Source organism: Schistocerca nitens, chromosome 6, assembly GCF_023898315.1.
Source record: "Schistocerca nitens isolate TAMUIC-IGC-003100 chromosome 6, iqSchNite1.1, whole genome shotgun sequence".
NCBI classification, from domain to species: Eukaryota; Metazoa; Arthropoda; class Insecta; order Orthoptera; family Acrididae; genus Schistocerca; species Schistocerca nitens.
The window spans coordinates 336305709-336327022 of record NC_064619.1 but is presented as its reverse complement, the minus strand read 5'-3'; the positions used below and the strand labels follow the sequence as shown (position 1 = coordinate 336327022).

Genomic DNA, 21314 nt, shown 5'->3' with positions numbered 1-21314 from the left:
AAGGGATCACCAATTTAGTATTGGAGGGCAGCGTGGAGGGTAAAAATCGTAGAGGGAGACCAAGAGATGAATACATTAAGCAGATTCAGAAGGATGTAGGTTGCAGTAGTTACTGGAGGATGAAGAAGCTTGCACAGGATAGAGTAGCATGGAGAGCTGCATCAAACCAGTCTCAGGACTGAAGACCACAACATTAACAACAACAAGTTCCATGGGTGAATAGACGCGGGTTCCGACAACATCGTTTTTCGAGGGTACTCCAGAACGAAGATACAAAAGGTATCCGCATTATAAATACGGCACTACCAGTGATCAATCTGTCACGCAACAATCCCTAGCTATTCATTATACCCAGAAATAGTAAACAAATTAATGGTGAATTTAGGAATATATTACAGATCACTACGTATAGTTCCCATAGGGACTCCGAGGACAAGATTAGATTAATTACAGCGCACACACGGGCGTTTAGATTGTCATTCTTCCCATACTCCATACATGAATGCAACAGGAAGAAGTCCTTATATCTAATACGGAAGAAGCCTCTGCCGTGCACTTTATAGTGCCACAGTGGTCTGCAAAGTAAGGATGTACATGTTTACTGCGATCGGGAACTGTAGGCCAGTGCTGCCACCGAGCGGAACGACACAGAACTTCAAAGGTACTACGTTCTGCCGCTAGGAAGCGCTGCTATCACGCGCGGATGTTTACGACTCAGCGTACTGGAATAAACGTCGAAGTTTGCGAAGGACGCGGGCGAAAGGCTCTTACCTAATACATTATCCCGGCAGAAGCTTGGTGTTATACGTAGTTCAGCCCGTCGTCGGGAAAGCCGCTGCGTCCACATAGAGGCGTGGTGCATCGTGACGCATAGGTAACAATGATCAAGTTTGCAACGCGGGACTACCATACTGCACATTAACGGTGGCTGATGATACTACGGTACCATTCTACTAATGCACTTGAACTCTGCGTCCTTTCTCAGTTGTGTAATAATCTGTACTGAAAACGTGGATCGATCAGAATAATTCTACTTTCATGTACTTCTAGCAGTTAGACCGAATTACTGGCAGTCTTCTTCGCCGCACATATTCCTCTTGCTTTGCTTGCCATTATTTAGTGCAAATATTAGAATAACTGCTTCAGTTATGCAATTACGGTATTACAATTAAATATCATATTTTCGGCCACGCTAAAGAATTGGTAAGTGTTTACGTTACGAGCGTGCTCTCCGCATCTTTGTTTTGGCTCTGGTAACTGATTAATGAGAATGCTGATAACCTCGCTGTTAAAGCGGGTACACAGTGATTGGACTAATATGAGCAAACTGCAGGATAATTTCAATGATTAACTAACCAGAACGATAAAAATAGACTTTGGAATGCATGGATGTTTTTGCTTGCCGCCTTTCTTACCACGCAGAATTTAATATTCTGTGACTCAGAGATTATGTTATATTTGACAGAACGCAGTTTTTCAGGCAGCTGGAAAATGGTTTTAATTCCTTCTCTCTGTAAGATTCATCCAATTTGACTTGCTATTGCTACGTATACCGGAAGCAACGCCATATGCTCCTTTTTTGTTTACTAATCTGTTGTGCGTCCGGACGAAAAAAAAAAGATGCTTCGCTCTATCAAAGGATAGTCATGGTCTCAGACATTTAAAATGTTTCGCGTGAATGTGATGTAGCTACTTGTGACGGACTACTGGAACCATTTACGTCTGCTGTACTGAAAAAGTACAGAAATCTAAAAAAAGTCCTTAGAGGTTGAATAAAATCTTAAGAAAAAGCACCGGATCTGGTTAGACCATAAACGGTTTCTACCCCATGCTTCCAACTACCAGGATTCAGTCACTAGGCTGAGAAAATTATGATGTGAGTCAAGAACTTCAACAGAGGATATGTTTACTCAGATACTTGGAAATGAAAATATCAAATATCGTACGCTGCGAACGATACAATGTCACTGCGAGCGATGTATCATCGCTGGTGCTTATATAACCCCTGGTCGCAGGAGGCAGTTTAGCATTAACCCCTGCGGCATCTCTTCACCAATTGGCAGTCAGATACTCTTCTGACGAAGACAAGCTTTGACTTTGTAACGCTCAGACAGAAATTTCTTCAAAATAGTGCTTTTGAAATCACTTGATATTGTGCCATAAACATTTCTGAATTGATGTTTCTTTCCAATTTCTTTTGATTGCGAAAGCAATATGAATCTCTTGGTACTATGTGCAATATGTTAACTTATATGTTAGCTCACATAAGATTTACATTCTGAGGGTAAAAGTAGACATCGTTGTTTACCTTTGATTGATATTTTATTAGGCTAGTTTGAATTCTTATACAGTTTTTTACATGGATAGAGGGAATTACTGTAATTATATGCAGTAATATAGTAACATTTTGAAGGTCTTATTAGAAAAATCTGTACTGCATTATGCCCTACACTTTTACATAATTCATACAAAATTAGTTGTTAAGTTAAACTAATTATACTCTTTTTTACTTATTTGTTTGAAAGTAAAAACATATCTGAGTATGAACTTTTTTGAAGCAGCTTTGCTTTCAGACAAATATTCAGTCCCTACTAATTACCATTACATTTTATTTAGAAAGTTACTATTATATTCTGTAACTATAATTAAGGGGGAACTTGTTTCTCCACTGAACACCAGGGCTTATTATTCTCCTATATGATGAGTATAGCAGTGTCTTTCAGGAAGATAATCATTTTGCTGACATATATTCTTCAGGTTTATAAGACTCTTTTCTTACAGTGATTATTTGCTTGCTGCTATATTTCTAGCATTTGTACCTGGTGATAACAATTTTTAGTGATTTCTTTTTGTTCTTGCCTTGCAATCCTTATTAACATAAGCTTTACTCCAGGTCCATCTTTTTTAACTGTCTACAACAATTTAAAATAATTTAACTATGTATAGGTTACCGTTCCATAGTATCAAATATCTTGTGACGTTATAAGTTTCATTTTTTTTCCTTTGACTTATGTAGATTACGTACCATTTCGTTGCTGTAGACCACTGATCCATCTATTACAGTTAATTTTATACTCATCTTTCTTTACTAAAGTTATTTAAATGTTTTCTCCCCAGATTCTTAATCTTATTCTGTATATTGTTTGCCCCTCGTTCCTGATGGTTAATTACGTTGCATATTATAATTTCTGTAATTATAGTCCACTCTTTGTTTGTATTATTAGTTTCACGATTCAGTTGACATTTGTTATTAAAACTACTTGTCACAAGTCGATCTTCGATTGTTTGCCATACATATTCATATTTTGAGAAAAAAACTTCATCTTTTCACATTTGTTACAAGAAAATATTCAACCAGTGTAAAGTTTCTAATGCTTGACTATGTCTTTTTCTTCAGAAGAACGTAATTTATTGCGATGTGGGATGGGTTTTCGCGTTAATTTTCAGTATTACGTCGTCTGGAGGCGACGTTATTCATTATCTTTATTGACTGTAGCACATTCTACGACTTCCCCATTGTTATAAGGAAAGTTTTACCTTCTGTCTGTACTACTTAGATTTGTTGGAAGACTCTGTAACAAGTGTAAGTCATACACGAAACAGAGTGGTTTATAAAACTGCCCTTTGACCGATTCTTGATTATTGTTCAACAGTCTGGAATCGTTAAAAACTTGGATTAATGGAGGAGATAAAGAAAACTCGAAGAAGGTTTACGCGCTTCTTCAGGGATGCGTATAGTCCGCATGAAAGTATCATAACAATGCCCAACAAAGAGAGATGCTTTAAGGATAGGCGTTGTGTATTGCGGAAAGTCTTGCAAACTCGGAGGACTCACGTCTCAAACCACCAGTAAACGCATCAAGTTCTCCAACACAAATCTATTGAACGAATTGCAAAGGCAAATTTAGGGCACTGTGGATTTATTAACGAGGTTGTCTACAGGCTTTCTTCACGCTTAACATATGTGAACGGAGTGGAAACGGGAGACAGGAATGTGGTACAATATGTAGCCTCTTTCATACGTCGCACGGGGATTTGCAGAGCACAGATTTAGATTTTCCATAATTTTTGACGACTTTTTACGCTATTGGACATTTAAATTTTTCAAAAAATTTTCATCGATTTTATGAATAGTTGCTTGAAACTATATTTAACATTTCTCGATAATTGATTTAATGCCTTCTGCTTGTGCAGGAGAGCAGGATATTTTAAAACACACTATGTGATCAAAAGTATGCGGACACCTGGCTGAAAATTCGTGGCACCTTCCATCGGTAAGTCTGGAATTCAGTATGGTGTTGGCCCACCCTTAGCCTCGGTGATAGCTTCCACTCTCGCAGGCATACGTTCAGTCAGGTGCTGGAAGGTTTCTTGGAGAATGGCAGTCCATTCTTCGCGGAGTGCTGCACTGAGGAGAGGTATCGATGTCGGCCGGTGAGGCCTGGAACGAAGTCAGCGTTCCAAAAATCCCAAAGGGGTTCTATAGGATTCAGGTCAGGACTCTGTACAGGCCAGTCCATTACACGGATGTTATTGTCGTGTAACCACTCCGCCATAGGCCATGCATTATGAACAGGTGCTCGATCGTGTTGAAAGATGCAGTCGCCAATGTCGAATTGCTCTTCGACAGTGGGAAGCAAGAAGGTGCTTAAAACATCAATGTAGGCCTGTTCTGTGATAGTGCCACGTAAAATAACAAGGGGAGCAAGCCCCCTCCATGAAAAACCCGACCACATCATAACCCCACCGCCTCAGAATTTTACTGTTGGCACTACACACACTGGCAGATGACGTTCACCAGGCATTCGCCATACCCACACCCCGCCATCGGATCGTCACATTTTGTACCGTGATTCGTCACTCCACATAACGTTTTTCCACTGTTCAGTCGTCCAATGTTTACGCTTCTTACACCAAGCGAGGCGTCGTTTGACATTTACCGGCGTGATGTGTGGCTTATGAGCAGCTGTTCGATCATGAAATCCAAATTTTCTCACCTCCTGCCTAACTGTCATAGTACTTGCAGTGGATCCTGATGCAGTTTGGAATTCTTGTGTGATGGTCTGGATAGATGTCTGCCTATTACACATTATGACCCTCTTCAACTGTCGGCAGTCTCTGTCAGTCAACAGACGAGGTCGGCCTGTACGCTTTTGTGTTGTACTTCACTATCGCATCGGAAACGGTGGACCTAGGGATGTTTAGGAGTGTGTAAATCTCGCGTACAGACGCATGACTCAAGTGACACACAATCACCTGATCATGTTCGAAGTCCGTGAGTTCCACGGAGCCCCATTCTGCTCTCTCACGATGTGTAATTGACTACTGAGGTCGCTGATATGGAGTACCTGCCAGAAGGTGGCAGCACAATGCACCTAATATGAAAAACGTATGTTTTGGAGGTGTCCAGATACTTTTGATCACATAGTGTATTTTCTACTAACTTTTAGATCTACGCCTATTAATGTTTCCTTTCCAAAGGTATAGAAATGTATTTCATCGTTAGGTGTTTTGCCTGTCATAATACGTCATGGAAACTGTATTTTGTTGTAAAATTCTGGTATAAACAATTTAATTGCTGTCAAACTCTTTTTACACTTTGATCACATGTATATACTTGTTTATCATTTGAGAAAGCTATCTTTAGTTTTCTGTTGAGATCTCTGCTGTCGACATGAAATGGTCAATCAGGCTTAAGGCTTGCTCCAAGGCTTCTGTGAGTGATATGTCCCTGGCCTGCGTTGCGCAAGATCAGGGCCACGGTGCAGCCGTCGTCTTTAAGCTAGTCTCAGCTTCTCCCTGCAGGAATCGCTTCAGAGCGTGCTGTTGCTTCTGATATTTGATTTGCAGTAGCAAGCGTCATTTCCCACGTCACAAATTTTCAGTAACTCTGTCTTGAGACGAGCGCCAGGTACTAGGATAAGTTTCCTTAAAGAACCGCTACTTCCTTCTGCTTCCCATTAATCATTTTTGCTTCCAGATCCTATATAATGTATTTTAGAAATGCAAACGGTGTTACTTGTCGTAACTGATCCATTTACGTAGCAAGTAGGAATATTTAAAATATTTTTCCCTGATGCTTAAGAACCGTGTGCACATTTTTAAGATCACTAATAGTTTAAATTTAGCCTTTATATTTCATTTGCAAGAAATACGGAGTCCTCTTTGAGAGCGGAGGGTCCTTCTTCTTACATTTTCAGCCACATGGCGGTATTACGTAATAGACTGGAATTGGAACATATCTTTCCTTTCTACGTGACTATTACTCTGAAACCTACAGCATATGAATTTGTTATTAGTTATTATGACGTTGTGTGAAAATTATTTTATTGTTTGTGAAGGCGTAGGATGCGTTATAGCACATAACATTCGGTACATTTTTATTTTTAATTGAATTCTGCGTTAAAAAATCAAAAGTGAGCAAAGACGCTATATCATGCAATGTCACGTTTAGTAGTCTACATTGTTTAAAGTTATGAAACTAATTGAAGAACTAGCACCTGCAAGCGGCAGTCAAATGAAGACCGAGCATCCCCAACACACGTTAAGACATCTAGCCCACTGGGAGACGAGACGATCAATTCCTATTTCGTAGAACACTGTCGGCCCGTGACGGATCCACTCATACACTTCCTCGTCAGACTGAAACCGACGTCCACGCATGTCTTTCGGTCACCAAAGGTGCGAAAATCACAGCATGGAAGACGCACGGTGTATGAAAGGTCTTGCAGTGTTCCCCAGTTAAATCGCTGAAACCTAGCGCTCATCCGATAGTCCGTGTGGGGACGGGCGTTGTGCAACAGTATGCTTCCGTCCGACAGCATTCCCGGGCGTTGCAGATTCTGCATTGTCTTCATAGCGTTGTACAATGACAGTGGTTCTAAGCTCGAGGAAACAGAGAGCCCCTGCAGTCGAAGGAGGTCGTCATGAGCTTCCCAAAACTTGTGCTAACAATTTTGGATATGTATCCAAGGTTTTCGGGTGTCCAGCCGGATCCGATCGTCGAAGTTCCACGATCGATCGGATCCGGCTGGACACCCGAGAACCTTGGATACAGCACATTCGCCGGGAAAGCCTCAGATCACATAGTTTTGGATATCTTTGGCGGGATAGGTGCGGAAGAAATTAAATGAACGTGTGGGAAGTTCGGTCGACGAGTGCAAGTCTTGTTTCAGTCGACGCCACATTGGGAGACTTGCGTGCCGGTGATGAGGATGAAATGATGACGAGGACAACACAACATCCAGTCCACGAGCGGAGAAAATCTCCAACCCGGCCGGGAATCGAACCCGGGCCCGCTGCATGGTAGGCAAACACATTACCAACTAAGCAGGTGGACATAGGTGTGGAATGTTTCCATTATTAGCTTTGCGTTTGTCCTCTGTCTGTCGCAATGCTGTCGGGCGGAATTATCCTGTATCACTATAACGTATGCCGCCTCACTGCCAATCGGACGAACAGCTACCCTTCAGTGATATGGCTGGAAGCACTGCAACATCCATGTGATTTTCACACCTTTGGCGACGTGAAGAAAGACATGCGTAGACGCCGGTTTCAGTCGGACGAGGAAGTATATGAGTGGGTACAGTTGTGGATCCGTCAGCGGCCGACCGCGTTCCACCAAGCAGGAACTGGTCGTCCCGTCTCCCAGTGGGCTGAATGTCTCATCGCATGTTGCGATTGCTTTTGAATGGAACCATTCCATGGCCCTGTTGCGCAGGATGTCCGTTTTCATTTGACTCCCCTTCATAGTACCTTCTGACAGGTGTATTTGTACAATGTCTTCGTTGTTTTCTATAAGGAACGCTTATTACTTCATGGTGTTTCTTCTTACGACCGTATCTTTCAACTGTACTCTTTAGTAGCTCAGGTGCATCCGTTGATTGTAGTGTGACACATTTATTGTCTTTTTACTCTACGGAGGATACATCGCTTCCACATACTTTTGTTTGTTACACATTCCACATGCTTTCTCCTGGCTTCTTTTCTCAATTCGTCGACTGTTGGAAGTTTAAAGTCGGGAATTATGTTCTTCTTACCAGCTTCCAGAGACGAAATCGCTTGAGAAGATAGGTAAGGATGTGTAGTTGCTGACAAAATATATTACATACACTGAAAGCTGGCTAAACCCGGAGATAAGTTCAGCTGAAATTTATCGAAGAACCTAACGGTCTTTCGAACGGATGGGCTAAACACAGTTGGCGGTGGCGTGTTTCTTTCAGTTAGAAGTAGTTTATCTCGTATCCAAATTGAAGCACACAGTTCCTGTGATCTGCTATGGGCAGAGGTCATTCTTGCTAACCGAAATAAAATAATAATTGCATCCTTTTACCGACCTCCCAAGTCAGATGATACAATTGCTGAAATGTTGAAAGAAAACTTGAATTTCGTTTCAAACACATACCCGACTCAAACAATTATACTTGGTGCTTACTGTAAATTACCGTGGATATGTTGGCGAAAATATATGTTTAAACCCGGAGGTACGCATAAAACATCAACATAAATTGTGCCCACGTGAATAATAAATGGATTGTGGAAACACACTTGACCTCTTAGCAACAATTAAACCTGAGCTAATAACGAGCACCAAAACGGGTACTGGCATTACTGAACACAAAAATAAACGAAAAATATACCTATTCAAAAAAGCAGATGAAAATTCCCTTGACACCTTCCTGAGAGACAATCTTCACTCCTTCCAAATTAAAAATGTAAGAGTAGACCAGATGTGGTTTGAATTCAAAGAAATAGTACCGACACCAACTGAGAGATTTATACCAAATAAATTAACAAATGACGGAGCTGATCCCCCTTGGTACACAAAACGGGTTAGAACTTTGTTGCAGAAACAACGAAAAAAGCATACCAAATTAAAATGAACGCAAAATCTCCAAAACTGGCTCGAAACTTGACGCGGATATCAATGCGAGATGTTTATAATAGTGTTCATAATCAAACTTTATCTCGGAACTTAGTAGAAAATCCGAAGAGATCCTGGTCATATGTAAAGTACGCTAGCGGCAAGACACAGTCAACGCCTTCTCTGCGCGATAGCAATGGAAATATTATCGACGACAGTGCTGCGAAAGCAGAGTTACTAAACACAGCCTTTCGAAATGTCTTCACAAAAGAAGATGAAGTAAGTATCCCAGAATTCGAATCAACAACAGCTGTGAACATGAGTAGCTTTAAACAGATATCCTCGGAGTAGTGAAGCAACATAAATCATTCAATAAAAGCAAGTCTTCTGGTCCAGACTGCATACCAGATAGGTTCCTATCATGGTACGCTGACGCAATGACTCCATACTTAACAATCATGTACATCCGCTCGCTCGACGAAAGATCTGTATCCAAAAGGACAGGAAAGTTGCACAGGTCACACCAATATTCAAGAAAGACAGTAGGAGTAATCCACTAAATTACAGGCCCATACCATTGTAAGGTGAAATATTTTTTCGGTTTTTCTTATTCTAGGGTTGAACTGTGTAGGTTGAAGGTTGAGATGACATGTTTAATGTCGCAATATTAGCATAAAATACACGCTTTTATATTGTTTTCAATGTGACAACAAAAAACAGTTGTCGGGATAACGCATCTTGTCAACATCAAAAAGTGAAATAATCCTAAACACAACAATATTAACTATTAACTCTCAGAAGGTTAAATTTTTCTAAACACGACAATATTAAAGTTTAACTAGAAGTTTCTTTATAAAATTGTTCCTGCACTTACGTTATCATGTTGGTCAGTACTACGAAAATCGTCCGATGCCGGTTCAAAGTTCGGTACTATTTTTAGGATGACAATCAAGTCTATGGTGGATGGTTAGTCATGTGACAAATTGAGCAAAAGATTACCCAAGATCGCTCGAGTTTACAGTGGATGCAAGCTGGTGAACCAACAGTTTTACACCTCTGCATGCAGTATTTACCTTAAGTTGCGATGAGCTGTCGTCTGCTAGGCCGCTCTCTTCTGCTGAAATTCCTATAAAACTAATTAAACCTTTGCTGAATTTCCCAGCAGAAACTTTCCCTATCTTTCTCATTATTCCAGAAGACATGTACTCATCCCTAGTCGTAGCATGTGGCGATATATACGCGCATGGTTGGAGCAGCGTCCATATAATAATGCCCTCTCAGTTCTCACAAGAACAATTAACTAATTGGCTGGTTACTTTCTCCACAGATGGAGCTAAACGATGCTCCAGCTAATTTCTAGCTGTATGTCAGCCACTGTGAAGTAGTGTTCACCTAAATTTCTTCTCTGCATCGTACAGAGCGTTATGCGCTCCATTCTGCACTTGACACCAGTTCAGAGAAGAGGGCCCCGAAATTTCCGTCTTGTCTTACTCATATCTGAACGGTCTCCCCACCTGAGTTCTTTCGTTCTTCACGTCACAGCTTTTCGATCAATAGAAGCGTTCCTCTTATATTGTGGAAACTCTCTCTACCAATCGCAAGGTCCCTACCATTAAATTGCGTCGCAACTTTGGATCTTTTCTCCTTCCTAGCGCGTTTCCGCCAATCGGACGTTTTGTGCCCATTCCAGTCGCCTAAATGCATACATTGACTCTCTCACATGTGTAGCACTCGCTGGACATGTGATCGTAAATGCGTTTTGTTCATATACCTTTGGAATTCTGAAACACAGTTTTCTAAAAGCTTTCTTTCCTGTCCTCCCTCAGATGGGCCGTATACTCGCTCTCCCCATCACCTGGTTGGTCGTTGACTTTCTGCATGGGACTCCCCTTTAAGTGGTTTCCGTGGTACCCGCGGTAGTGCGGCCTTGCCTCTGCTCGCCCCTCTGAAATTCCAGACTAAAACGCCCCTCGCTGCTTGTTGCACCTTCTGCTCATAGACATGCATTATATAGGAACAGGAACAGTGTGTTAATTACTGTCGATTGAGTGTCATCCCTGTTTTGCATTACATACTGATAGGTAAATTTGCTCATAACCGCCGAATTAAGTTAGGAGTCATATTCACCTTCCCGTTGCGATGTATAAAACTCTCATGTAAGGTACGAATCTGACCTTCATTTATTCGGCAACCTTACACCATTAACGTCGATATGCAGCAGGATTTTGGAACATATATTGTGTTGAATCATTATGAATTACTTCGAAGAAAACGGTCTAATGACACACAGTTAACCCGGATTTAGAAAACATCGTCCTTGTGAAACGCAACTAGTTCTTTACACATACGAAGTGTTGAATGCGATTGACAAGGGATTTCAAATTGATTCCGTATTTCTAGATTTCCAAAAGGCTCCATAACTGTACCACACAAGCAGCTTGTCATGAAATTGCGTGCTTATGGAATATCGTCTTAATTATTTGACTGGATTCTTGATTTCCTGTCAGAGAGGTCGTAGTTAGTAGTAATTAAAGGAAAGTCGTTGAGTAAAACAGAAGTGATTTCTGGCGTTCCCCAAGTTAGTGTTATAAGCCCTCAGCTGTTCCTTATCTATAGAGACGTTTTAGGAGACAATCTGAGCAGCTGTCTTAGGTTGTTTGTGGATAATGCTGTCGTTTATCGTCTAGTAAACTCATCAGAAGTTGAACAGGAATTAAAACGATTTGGAAAAGATATCTAAATGGTATAAAAATTGGCAATTGAACTTAAATAATGAAAAGTGTGAGGTCATCCATATGAGTGCTAAAAGGAATCCGTTAAACTTCGGTTACACGATAAATCAGTCTAATCTAAAGACCATAAATTAAACTAAATACCTAGGAATTACAATTATGAACAAATTAAATTGGAAAGAACTGATAGAAAATGTTGTTGGGAAGCCAAACCAAAGACTGCGTTTTACTGGCAGAACACATAGAAAATGTAAGAGATCTACTAAGGAGACTGTCTACACTACGCTTGTCCCTCTTATTTTGGAGTATTGCTGCACAGTCTGGGATCATTACCAGATAGGATTAACGGAGTACATCGAGAAAGTTCAAAGAAGAGCACCGCGTTTTTTACTGCCGCGAAGCAGGGGAGAGTGTCACAGACATGACACAGGATTTGGGATGGACACCATTAAAACAAAGCCGTTTTTCGAATATTAGATGATTATTGTAAAGGTGTTTCGATGAACCCTCTTCCAGGCACTTAAGTATGATTTGCAGAGTATCCGTGTAGATGTAGAGCCATAATAGGTTTTATTCCATTGGGAAGCAGTTCTGCCCAGCAACTGTATTTATTTCAGTTAGTATATGGCAGTCTAAAGCAATCACTGGCAAATAATGTTTATTGCATATCCAGATTTCGGTCACTGTGTGACCGTATTCAGTACTAGAAGACATATAAAACCAGTAAAAATAAGGTAATATGCATGCCTTATTAAATGTACAGTTGTATAAGCTTTAAATATGGGTCAGTCGTAAACACGTATCAGTAAATATAAGTTAAAACATTAAAACCACATAAATGCATGTCAAAGATTAAGTTCACACTGTGGCCGCTGTTTACAGTTTCAACATGGCTGGCTTCAGTGTACGTCATACCAATCCACAGTGCCTTCTTTACCATCGCGATGCGTTGACATGTGCAGGGTGACAATTATTGAACGATATGAAAATAAAAAACGTAACTTAGTTACAAACTACGTCGTGCAAACACTTCATTCAACATGTAATCGTCACTACAAATATTCAGATCTGGGTTATGACATGTTAGATATGCCTGCCATCATTGGCGATGAAGTGGCGCAGATGAATAGCGAAATTCTGCATGACCCGCTGAAGTATCGGAACACCGATGCTGTCGATGACCTCTTGAATGGCTATTTTCAGCTCAGCAATGATTTTGAGGTTATTGCCGTACACCTTATCTATATTAAAGACAAGCCCCACAAAAAGGAGTCGCATGTGTTCAGATCCGGAGACTATGGCAGCAATCCAGGCCCATGCCAGTGGCCTCTGGGTACTTCAGAGTCAGAATGCGGTCCCCATAGTGCTTCTCCAGGACATCAAACACTCTCCTGCTTCGATGGGGTCGAGCTCCGTCTCGCATGAACCACATCTTGTCGAAATCGGGGACAGTTTTGATAATGGGGATGAAATCGTCTTCCAAAACCTTCACGTACCGTTTGGTAGTCACCGTGCCATCAAGGAACGTCGCACCGAATATTTCGTGACTGGACATTACAAACCACACAGTCACCTGTCGAGGGTGAAGAGACTTCTCGATGGCGAAATGCGGATTATCAGTCCCCCAAATGCGCCAATTTTGCTTATTGAAGAACACATCCAAATGAAAGTGGGCTCCGTCGCTAAACCATACCATATTCACATATTGATTTCCACCATGCCCCGCAGCCTATTGTGCAGTTTGAACCTCCTAACGCAAACCGTTCACAAGTTATGACAATTTTATTTAATGTGGTTCAATAATTGTGCCCTGTATTAAACTTGTTTTACAATTCGTATGTTTTATTATTTTGTACTTTTTAAAACTTATGTAAAAAACAAATACGGTGGTTGTAATTAAAGACAGTAAGTAATGTTTTGCAGCTATGTATGATGGTAATTATTGTGTGAGCTATGTAGTGGAAACAGTTGTTACTGCAGGCTTTACAATGGAACATAGTTTAAAAAATACAAAACATCTTGCTCAGAATACCTAAGTTAATACCATTTTTATTATAATCGTCTTACATACTAAGCATAGTTGAAGGAATTGGAGAGGACAAGACCGATGTTATAAGTAATCACACCAGCAGCGGTATGTCAAAGGGACCAGAAACCTTTATGCTTTAAACTGATCTCTGTCGTAAGCTTAGCATAAGTATATATTAAAATTTCCATTGTTTGGTGATAAAACTAATAGACTTTCAACTACAACACGCAATATTGTGGGAAATATATCATATTTGTCTCCAGAAACTTTGTATTCATATGCGATATACAAGGAGTGTTACCATAACTAGGTCGTTATTGTCCGATCCGTGCATCCGTTGGGATAAAAAAAAAATGATTCAAATGGCTCTGAGCACTATGGGACTTAACATCTGAGGTCATCAGTCCCCTAGAACTTAGAACTACTTAAACCTAACTAACCTAAGGACATCACACACATCCATGCCCGAAACAGGATTCGAACCTGCGACCGTAGCGGTCGCGCGGTTCCAGACTGAAGCTCCTAGAACCGCTCGGCCACACCGGCCGGCCCCGTTGGGATCGGCGCACTGAAGTCGAAACCCAGAGGTTTTTAAATAGTTCTAAAATTGAGAGCTCCTCGTGGCCTCCTGCTCATTAAGCAGCATCCCGGCGAGACGACGCCCGATGGTAAAAAATTTCACTCTCTACCAGCAGGTCCATACGTCTTACCTTCTCGCATGGATGGAGCATCCTCATACGTAAGAACTAAACACCATGCCCACTTTCAAGAAAGCGGGCAGCGGAGTCGGATCTTTCTGTCGTACTTTTATGAAGTAATGCGACATGATCGCTTAATCTAGTTTGCAGATGTCTTACATCTGGATTGCCAATCTGACCTTTATAATGCTACTGACAGATAAGTTGGGCTCGACTTCCAAGCATAAAAGTTTTGTAGCCCCATTTCCGCGGCGTATCGGGCATGTTTTTGATGTTGCCTACATTTTGTTGCAATTATACGTTCCACTGAAAGAATTTCCGCAAGTGGTATCGTAGAAATTACTTCTTTAGTGGTACTATGACTGAATGAATTATATGTAACTTACCACCGTTCGGTCGTTTATGAGGAATTTGCAGATAATTATCACTAAAATGTAAAACCTGACTCTCTTTCTGGAGTTCATTTAATGACATCGTTTCAGTGGTAACGGATAGACCTACAGCTGAGTCCCCATTCAGCCTAGTGTTTTCTGCATATTATATGTCTACATCATACAAATGAATTCTGGAATATCTCCTATGACCGACTTTGTTGGGTCCTTTTGAACAGACTATAAACATTTATTTGAAGAACTCAGATGGAATTTTCGAACGATATACTTCATATTATACACGGTAATTGCCGTTGAATATTTTATCATCAGCTGTAAAATCAATATTACGCAACTTACAAGTTACATGACCTCACAAGTAGTTTTACTTGATATTGGATATTTGGGTTTATAATTCTTTTAGATCGTACGGGAAAAGGCGCCTAGTGCTGGAAGGGTGAAGTATAATGAGTACAATCTTAAATATGTTGAGCAGGAATCCTTATTATTGTCGTTACTGTATCTGTGTTCGCAGTCCATTAGCAATTGAGTCATTAGCTGAGAAAACATCTTCACTCCAAAATGAGATCTAAGGAAAAACAAGAACATATTTCTCATCGGCTGTCTTTTGTTTGTGATTTTTATCGTCAGTGACATGGATATTCGCGCCATAAAATAATTATTACTCCACTTAGGAACATATTACTCTGAAATAGACAAATTTTATTTAGATTCATATAGAAGCTTCCTGTTTGCGAGAACAGCGATCAGCAAATGAATCTGACAACTACACTTCCCAACAGAATTAAAGGATCACTTTTTGGAAACTCCATAATTGCCTACCATTGTGAAGCGTAAGTTTCAAATTGGGCTCAAAGGTGCGTACAAGCTTCCTCTGTAGTGATGCAAAATAGTGGCGCCCTGCGACATCACTCTCGAGCTAGACAACGTTTCAAACAGCGAGATGTCGACGCATGCGAATAAAAGGCCACTGTCCAGAGGTTCATGTGGCGTGCAGGGCGGGTAGATGATGTCACACTGGCATCAAATTTCACCACAATTCTGCCAAAAGCCACCGTGGACGTTTCACACGATGGGAACATCTTCACAGTTCCGCTTACTCACATTTTACCCCTTCTTTTGATGCCTCTGTGAACGAGGCCAGAATCCCGACGCCCTCCTTTGAAATCGCGCAGTTTTCTCATGAATGGCCGAGAAAAACATTCCAGACACTACGCCGCTCAGAATTGACACGGAAAGGCCTCAGGGGGTGGCATAAAAGGCGTCAGTGATACCCTTTATCCTGGAACATAGATTCCCAAACATTTCAGGATCGAAAACGACAGCAACGACAGCGATAAGAAACAGGGCGACGTTCTTAACAACCTGTGATACTGTTGCCACCACGGACGCTTCAACCTTTGTCTGAGGACATCGCAGGGCTATAGACCCATTGAACGTGATAACACCCCTTTGGAGCGCAGCATGACCGCAATTTTTGCTCTCGTGTACAGGTTGGAACCGCTAGAGACCTTTCAAAATCATTCGACGAAATGTGAATGTGATTCTAAGCATCAAAGGGGGCCTATGCGTTTCTGACCTCCTGCTTTGTGCCCTCCTGTGACGTGATCACAAAGTTGAATACAACGGCACAGGATTCCTGTAAGAAGCCCCAATTCGGCAAAACCCTCAGTGGCCCCGCCCACATTTATTGAGAGTTTTGAAAATGTTTCTGTACAGAGAACATTTGCCTAGGCGCCTGCAGGTAAGCAACCTCTTGATACCCCTGTGACTCCAGTGGCCTGCCTGCAGCCACCTTGTACCACTTTACAGGTTGTCTCTGTATATTCTCATTTTTAAAATCGCCGGCCGCGGTGGTCCCGCGGTTCTAGGCGCGCAGTCCGCAACCGTGCGACTGCTACGGTCGCAGGTTCGAATCCTGCCTCGGGCATGGATGTGTGTGATGTCCTTAGGTTAGTTAGGTTTAAGTAGTTCTAAGTTCTAGGGGACTTATGACCACAGCAGTTGAGTCCCATAGTGCTCAGAGCCATTTGAACCATTTTTAAAATCCTCAATAAATATGCCACCGAGGGTTTTGACGAACTGGGGGCCCTTAGAGGGCCCATCTCCCTTTTATTCATGCATTTGTCAGTGTCGCAACAGTCCATGATCTCACCACAAGAACAAAAAAAACAGGTGGGCTGGAAAAGCAAAAGCATCTTTTGCTGCTTCGGTCACGTTGAAATTTCGTCGTTGAATGGTCCCTAGCGGTTCCAACCTGCACACCCGAGGAAAAATTGCGGTCCAACTGCCCTTCAAATGAATGCGAAACGTATAGTGGCGATACAGTCCGACAGTGTGCTTAGAGAAGGGTTGAAACGTCGGAGGGTGTCAGCAGTGTCAAAGGATGTGAAGAACATATTCCCGTTGCTCACTGCACTGAAAACCGACGGTTTCGACGGCGAAACGTGTGGGAATGAACGCTCCAGCGAAAGGGGTGGTTTCATTAGCTCCCTTTATGCCACCCCTGAGCCCTTTTCGTGCTTAATCTGAGCAATGGTTTGTGTGCAATGTTTTACTTGACCACACGCAAGAAAACCACGTGATTTCAACTCTGGGCGTCACGATTCTGTCCTCCTTCGCAGAGGCGTCAAAATAAGGGGTAAAATGTGGGTGAGAGGGAGTGTGACCGCTTCCACGTCGTGTGATACGTCAGTGGTGGCGTTGGGCAGAATTTTGGTGCCAACGTAATATCATTAACCGATCTTTAACGTCGCATGAACTTCTGAGCAGTGGCCTTTGTTCGCGGAGCCCGAGGGTGATCTCGCAGGGCACCATGCTTTTGCACTCTTACTGAGGAAGTGTGTATGCAACTTTGAGCCCAATTTGAAACTTATGCGTAGCAACGGGAAGCAATTACGGGGTTTCGAAAATGTGATCCTTTAATTCTGTTGTGCAGTGACTATCTATAAATTATTTTAAAAAAGGTCTTCATTTCATACTGTAACAAATATGCTATACTCATATTTTGGATTATTATGGAAGTAACGAACAAAACAACACATCTGTGTACACATCAATAGACCCACATCTCGTGTACAGAAAAAAAAGTTTAAAATTCTTCGTATCACGCTTTAACTTGCAAAATAAGCAAACAGCAGCACTAACATTCTAAATTACAGAACACATTTGGCAAAGACACGAGCAAAGATACAGAGATTTAATATAATCAGAGACAAGTATGTTACAAATAAGCAGTATGGAAGTCAAGGAAGCATTCTCGATCAAGTACTGCTTCCACCTTTATTATCTTTACAGAATTGTAAGGATAAATTTTTCATGAACCAAAAATGTTGCACTGTGGACTGTAAGGCTAAATTTACGTCCAGTAGGCTTTGTAACAAACATACAATTATTTATGCGTAGAATATTACGCCAGTGTCGTATATTTTTTCATTTATAATGTGTAAAATATTCCACTAAACAATAAGTTAATGCAATTATTTAATTAGCGAAATGACTGCGAAATATACTAATCACCTTTGTTTTTGTTATGTGGTATACAGTCGCATTTATAAAGTCATAGATGAACATCAATAAAAATATAGAAATAGTAAATATAATGAAACAGGAAATGTGTATCACGGACTAGAAATTCGTATTAGATATTTTGTAACCAGCTTGGGAATCAAAGCTCCATCCTTGTACTGTCTATCATATTTGGAATATCAAATAATAATCTGTAAGGTGTTTGACACCTTCATTGTGATCACCAAACTTAACAGCAAGAATCCAGCCAACCGACAGCGTTATGAAACATGTACGTTCTTCCAACAAGTGTTGTATTGGTAGTTGTACGTTACAAATACCACACCGTATTGACGGCACTCGTGGAGAATCAGCCTACACAGCAAAGGACAGCGCTTTATATGTGGAAGAGTTAAAATGACTTGATCTTTTTCCAATCAAGCGCAGTTTATTTTCTCCCATTTCCAACCATACTTTCTCTCAACGCTGCGTATCTCTGTGCCTAAACAAAAAGCAGGGGGGCGTCGCACGTAGAGTGTAGCGAGTAAGGATCATGCAAGTTTCTGTTGAATCCGCTGTTTCATTGCCTCAATTTCTACGTGTCCAAAACCAAGGGATTAGTTCCTCCACCTGTGACTATTGTAGGTAAATGAAGCTATCCAGGATAGTACGGACTGGTTTATGTGCTCAGAGGGTGTACTCGATGGCGTGAACCGAAATCAGGGAATTAGGGTATATGAGGCATTGGAGAACGCAGATAGTCTCATCTGCTCCATTCACACACAAGCAGCATGAATTAATTTGGTTTGTATTCAGCCATATGGATTACCGGTGACTCTGGAGGCTAAAATAGTCCGTGCTGATGACGCATCACGAGGAACTACCGGCCATATGAACTAAGGTCAATTATCAGCCTCAGCACCGATTGCGCCGTGATTGTAGGGTCCTTTGGCCGGCCTACTTCCAAAATGCATCAGCTATATCCAGATGCATACGTACAGACAAGCTGTACACCTGACATCCATAAACCAAAGGGAATGCGTGAAAGCTTATTAGGTTTTTGGAATAGACACTGTATCCGACGAACGTTTTTACATAAAATCTTCTGCCTGAAGCCTATTATTGCTACGTACACACCCTAAGTTTAGGGGTAGCATCTTCGATTAGTAAGTAGAACGTCGACTGTTCCGTGTTCGAATCCCGCCACTGCTTAAATTTTGAATAAAAATTTCCGACATAAGAAGTCTCCCTAGTTCTGCCAATGGTTTTGTCAAAGAGGACGGAGGAACGGACAGAGGTTCAGGGTACTCTCTTCCCCTTGCGGTGGAAATTGCCTCTAAAAGGCGGAAGAATCAGCAATGATTATCAGCATAAGGATGCAGAAGGCAATGGAAACCATTGCATTAAAGGCACATTAGTTGTATCCACAGCACATGTAGCATGTAATTGAAAAATATCATTACGATCTCTCCATTGACAAGAGATTCCGGAATAGTCCTACATTCGGGACTGCAAAGAGGGACATGACAATGAGAAAAAGATTAAATAATCAACGAAAGGATAAAGTTTTCAGAGTCGGGGCGTAGATTGTCAGAAGTTTGAAGGTTGTAGGGAAGCGAGAAAATCTGAAAAGGGAAATGCAAAGGCTCAATCTAGATATAGTAGGGGTCAGTGATGTGAAACGAAGGCAAAGATTTCAGGCCAGACGGGTATAGAGTAATATAAACAGCAGCAGAAAATGGCATAACGGGAGTAGCACTCGTTATGAATAGGCAAGTAGGGCAGAGAGTGTGTTACTGTGAACATTTCAGTGATAGGGTTGTTCTCATCAGAATCGAAAACAATCCAACACCAAAAACGACAATTCAGGTATATATACCGACATCGAAGGCGAATCTGAAGAGACTGAGAAAGTATATGAAGATTGTGAACGAGTAATTCAATACGTGAAGGGAGATGAGAATCTAATAGTCCTGGGGGACTGGAATGCGGTTGTAGGGCAAAAAGCAGAAGAAGGGCTTACGAAAGAATACGGGCTACGTACTAGGAATGAGAGGGGAGAAAGACAAATTGAGTTCTACAATAAATATTAGCTATCAATAGCGAATACTCTGTTCAAGAGTCACAAGAGGGGAGGTATATTTGGAAAAGGCCGGGAGATACGGGAAGATTTCAGTTAGATTACATCATGGTCAGGCAGAGATTCCGAAATAGGATACTGAATTGTAAGGCATACCCAGGGGCAGATACAGATTTAAATCACAATGCATAAATGATTTAGTAGGCTGAAATTTAAGAGATTAGTTAGGATGAATCAATATTCAAAGAAGTTGGATACAGAAGTACTTAGGAATGAAGAAATAAGCTTAAAGTTCTCTAAGATTATAGATATTGCGATAAGGAATAGCTCAGTAGGCAGTTCAGTAGAAGAGCAATAGACATCTCTACAAGGGGCAACCGAAGAAGTCGGAAAGAAAAACACAGATCAAAGAAGGTAACTGCGAAGTAACCATGGATAACAGAAGACATAATTCAGATAATTGGTGAAAGAAGAAAGTACACAAATGTTCAGGAAAAATCAGCAATGCAGAAATGCAAGTCATTTAGAAATAAAATAACAGGAAGTGCATGGAAGTTAAAGCGAAATTACTCTATGAAAAATGTGAAGAATTCGAAATAGAAATGATTGTCGGAAGGACTGACTCAGTGAGTGGAAAAGTAAAAACAAACTTCGGTGAAATTAAAAGCAAAGGTGGTAACATTAAGAGTACGATGGGGATTCCACTGTTAAATGCAGAGGATAGAGTGAATAGGAGGAGAAAGTACAATGAAGGCCTCTATGAGTTGGATGACTTACCTAATGATGTGGAAAAGAATAAGGAGGAGTCAACAAGGAAGAAATAGGATTTAAAAGAGCTCTGGTAGATTTAAGATCAAATAAGGCAGAAACAACAGCTAACATTCCATCGGAAGTTGTAAAATCACTGGGGAAGTGGCAACAAAACGATTATTCACGTTGGTGTGTAGAATGTATGAGTCTGGCGATATACCATTAGACTTTCGGAAAAACATCATCCACACAATACTTTAGAT

General features: G+C 41.1%; 1 protein-coding gene across 1 annotated transcript in view; it reads left to right on the top strand.

Moving 5' to 3' along the window:
- The first annotated feature begins 721 nt into the window (after positions 1-721).
- LOC126262994 (probable cytochrome P450 6a14) overlaps positions 722-21314 on the top strand; it is a 119668-nt gene continuing 99075 nt past the window's right edge. Inside the window, exon 1 of the mRNA XM_049959948.1 lies at positions 722-874. The gene's annotated coding sequence lies outside the window, so the exon portion shown is untranslated. The remainder of the gene's footprint in view (positions 875-21314) is intronic.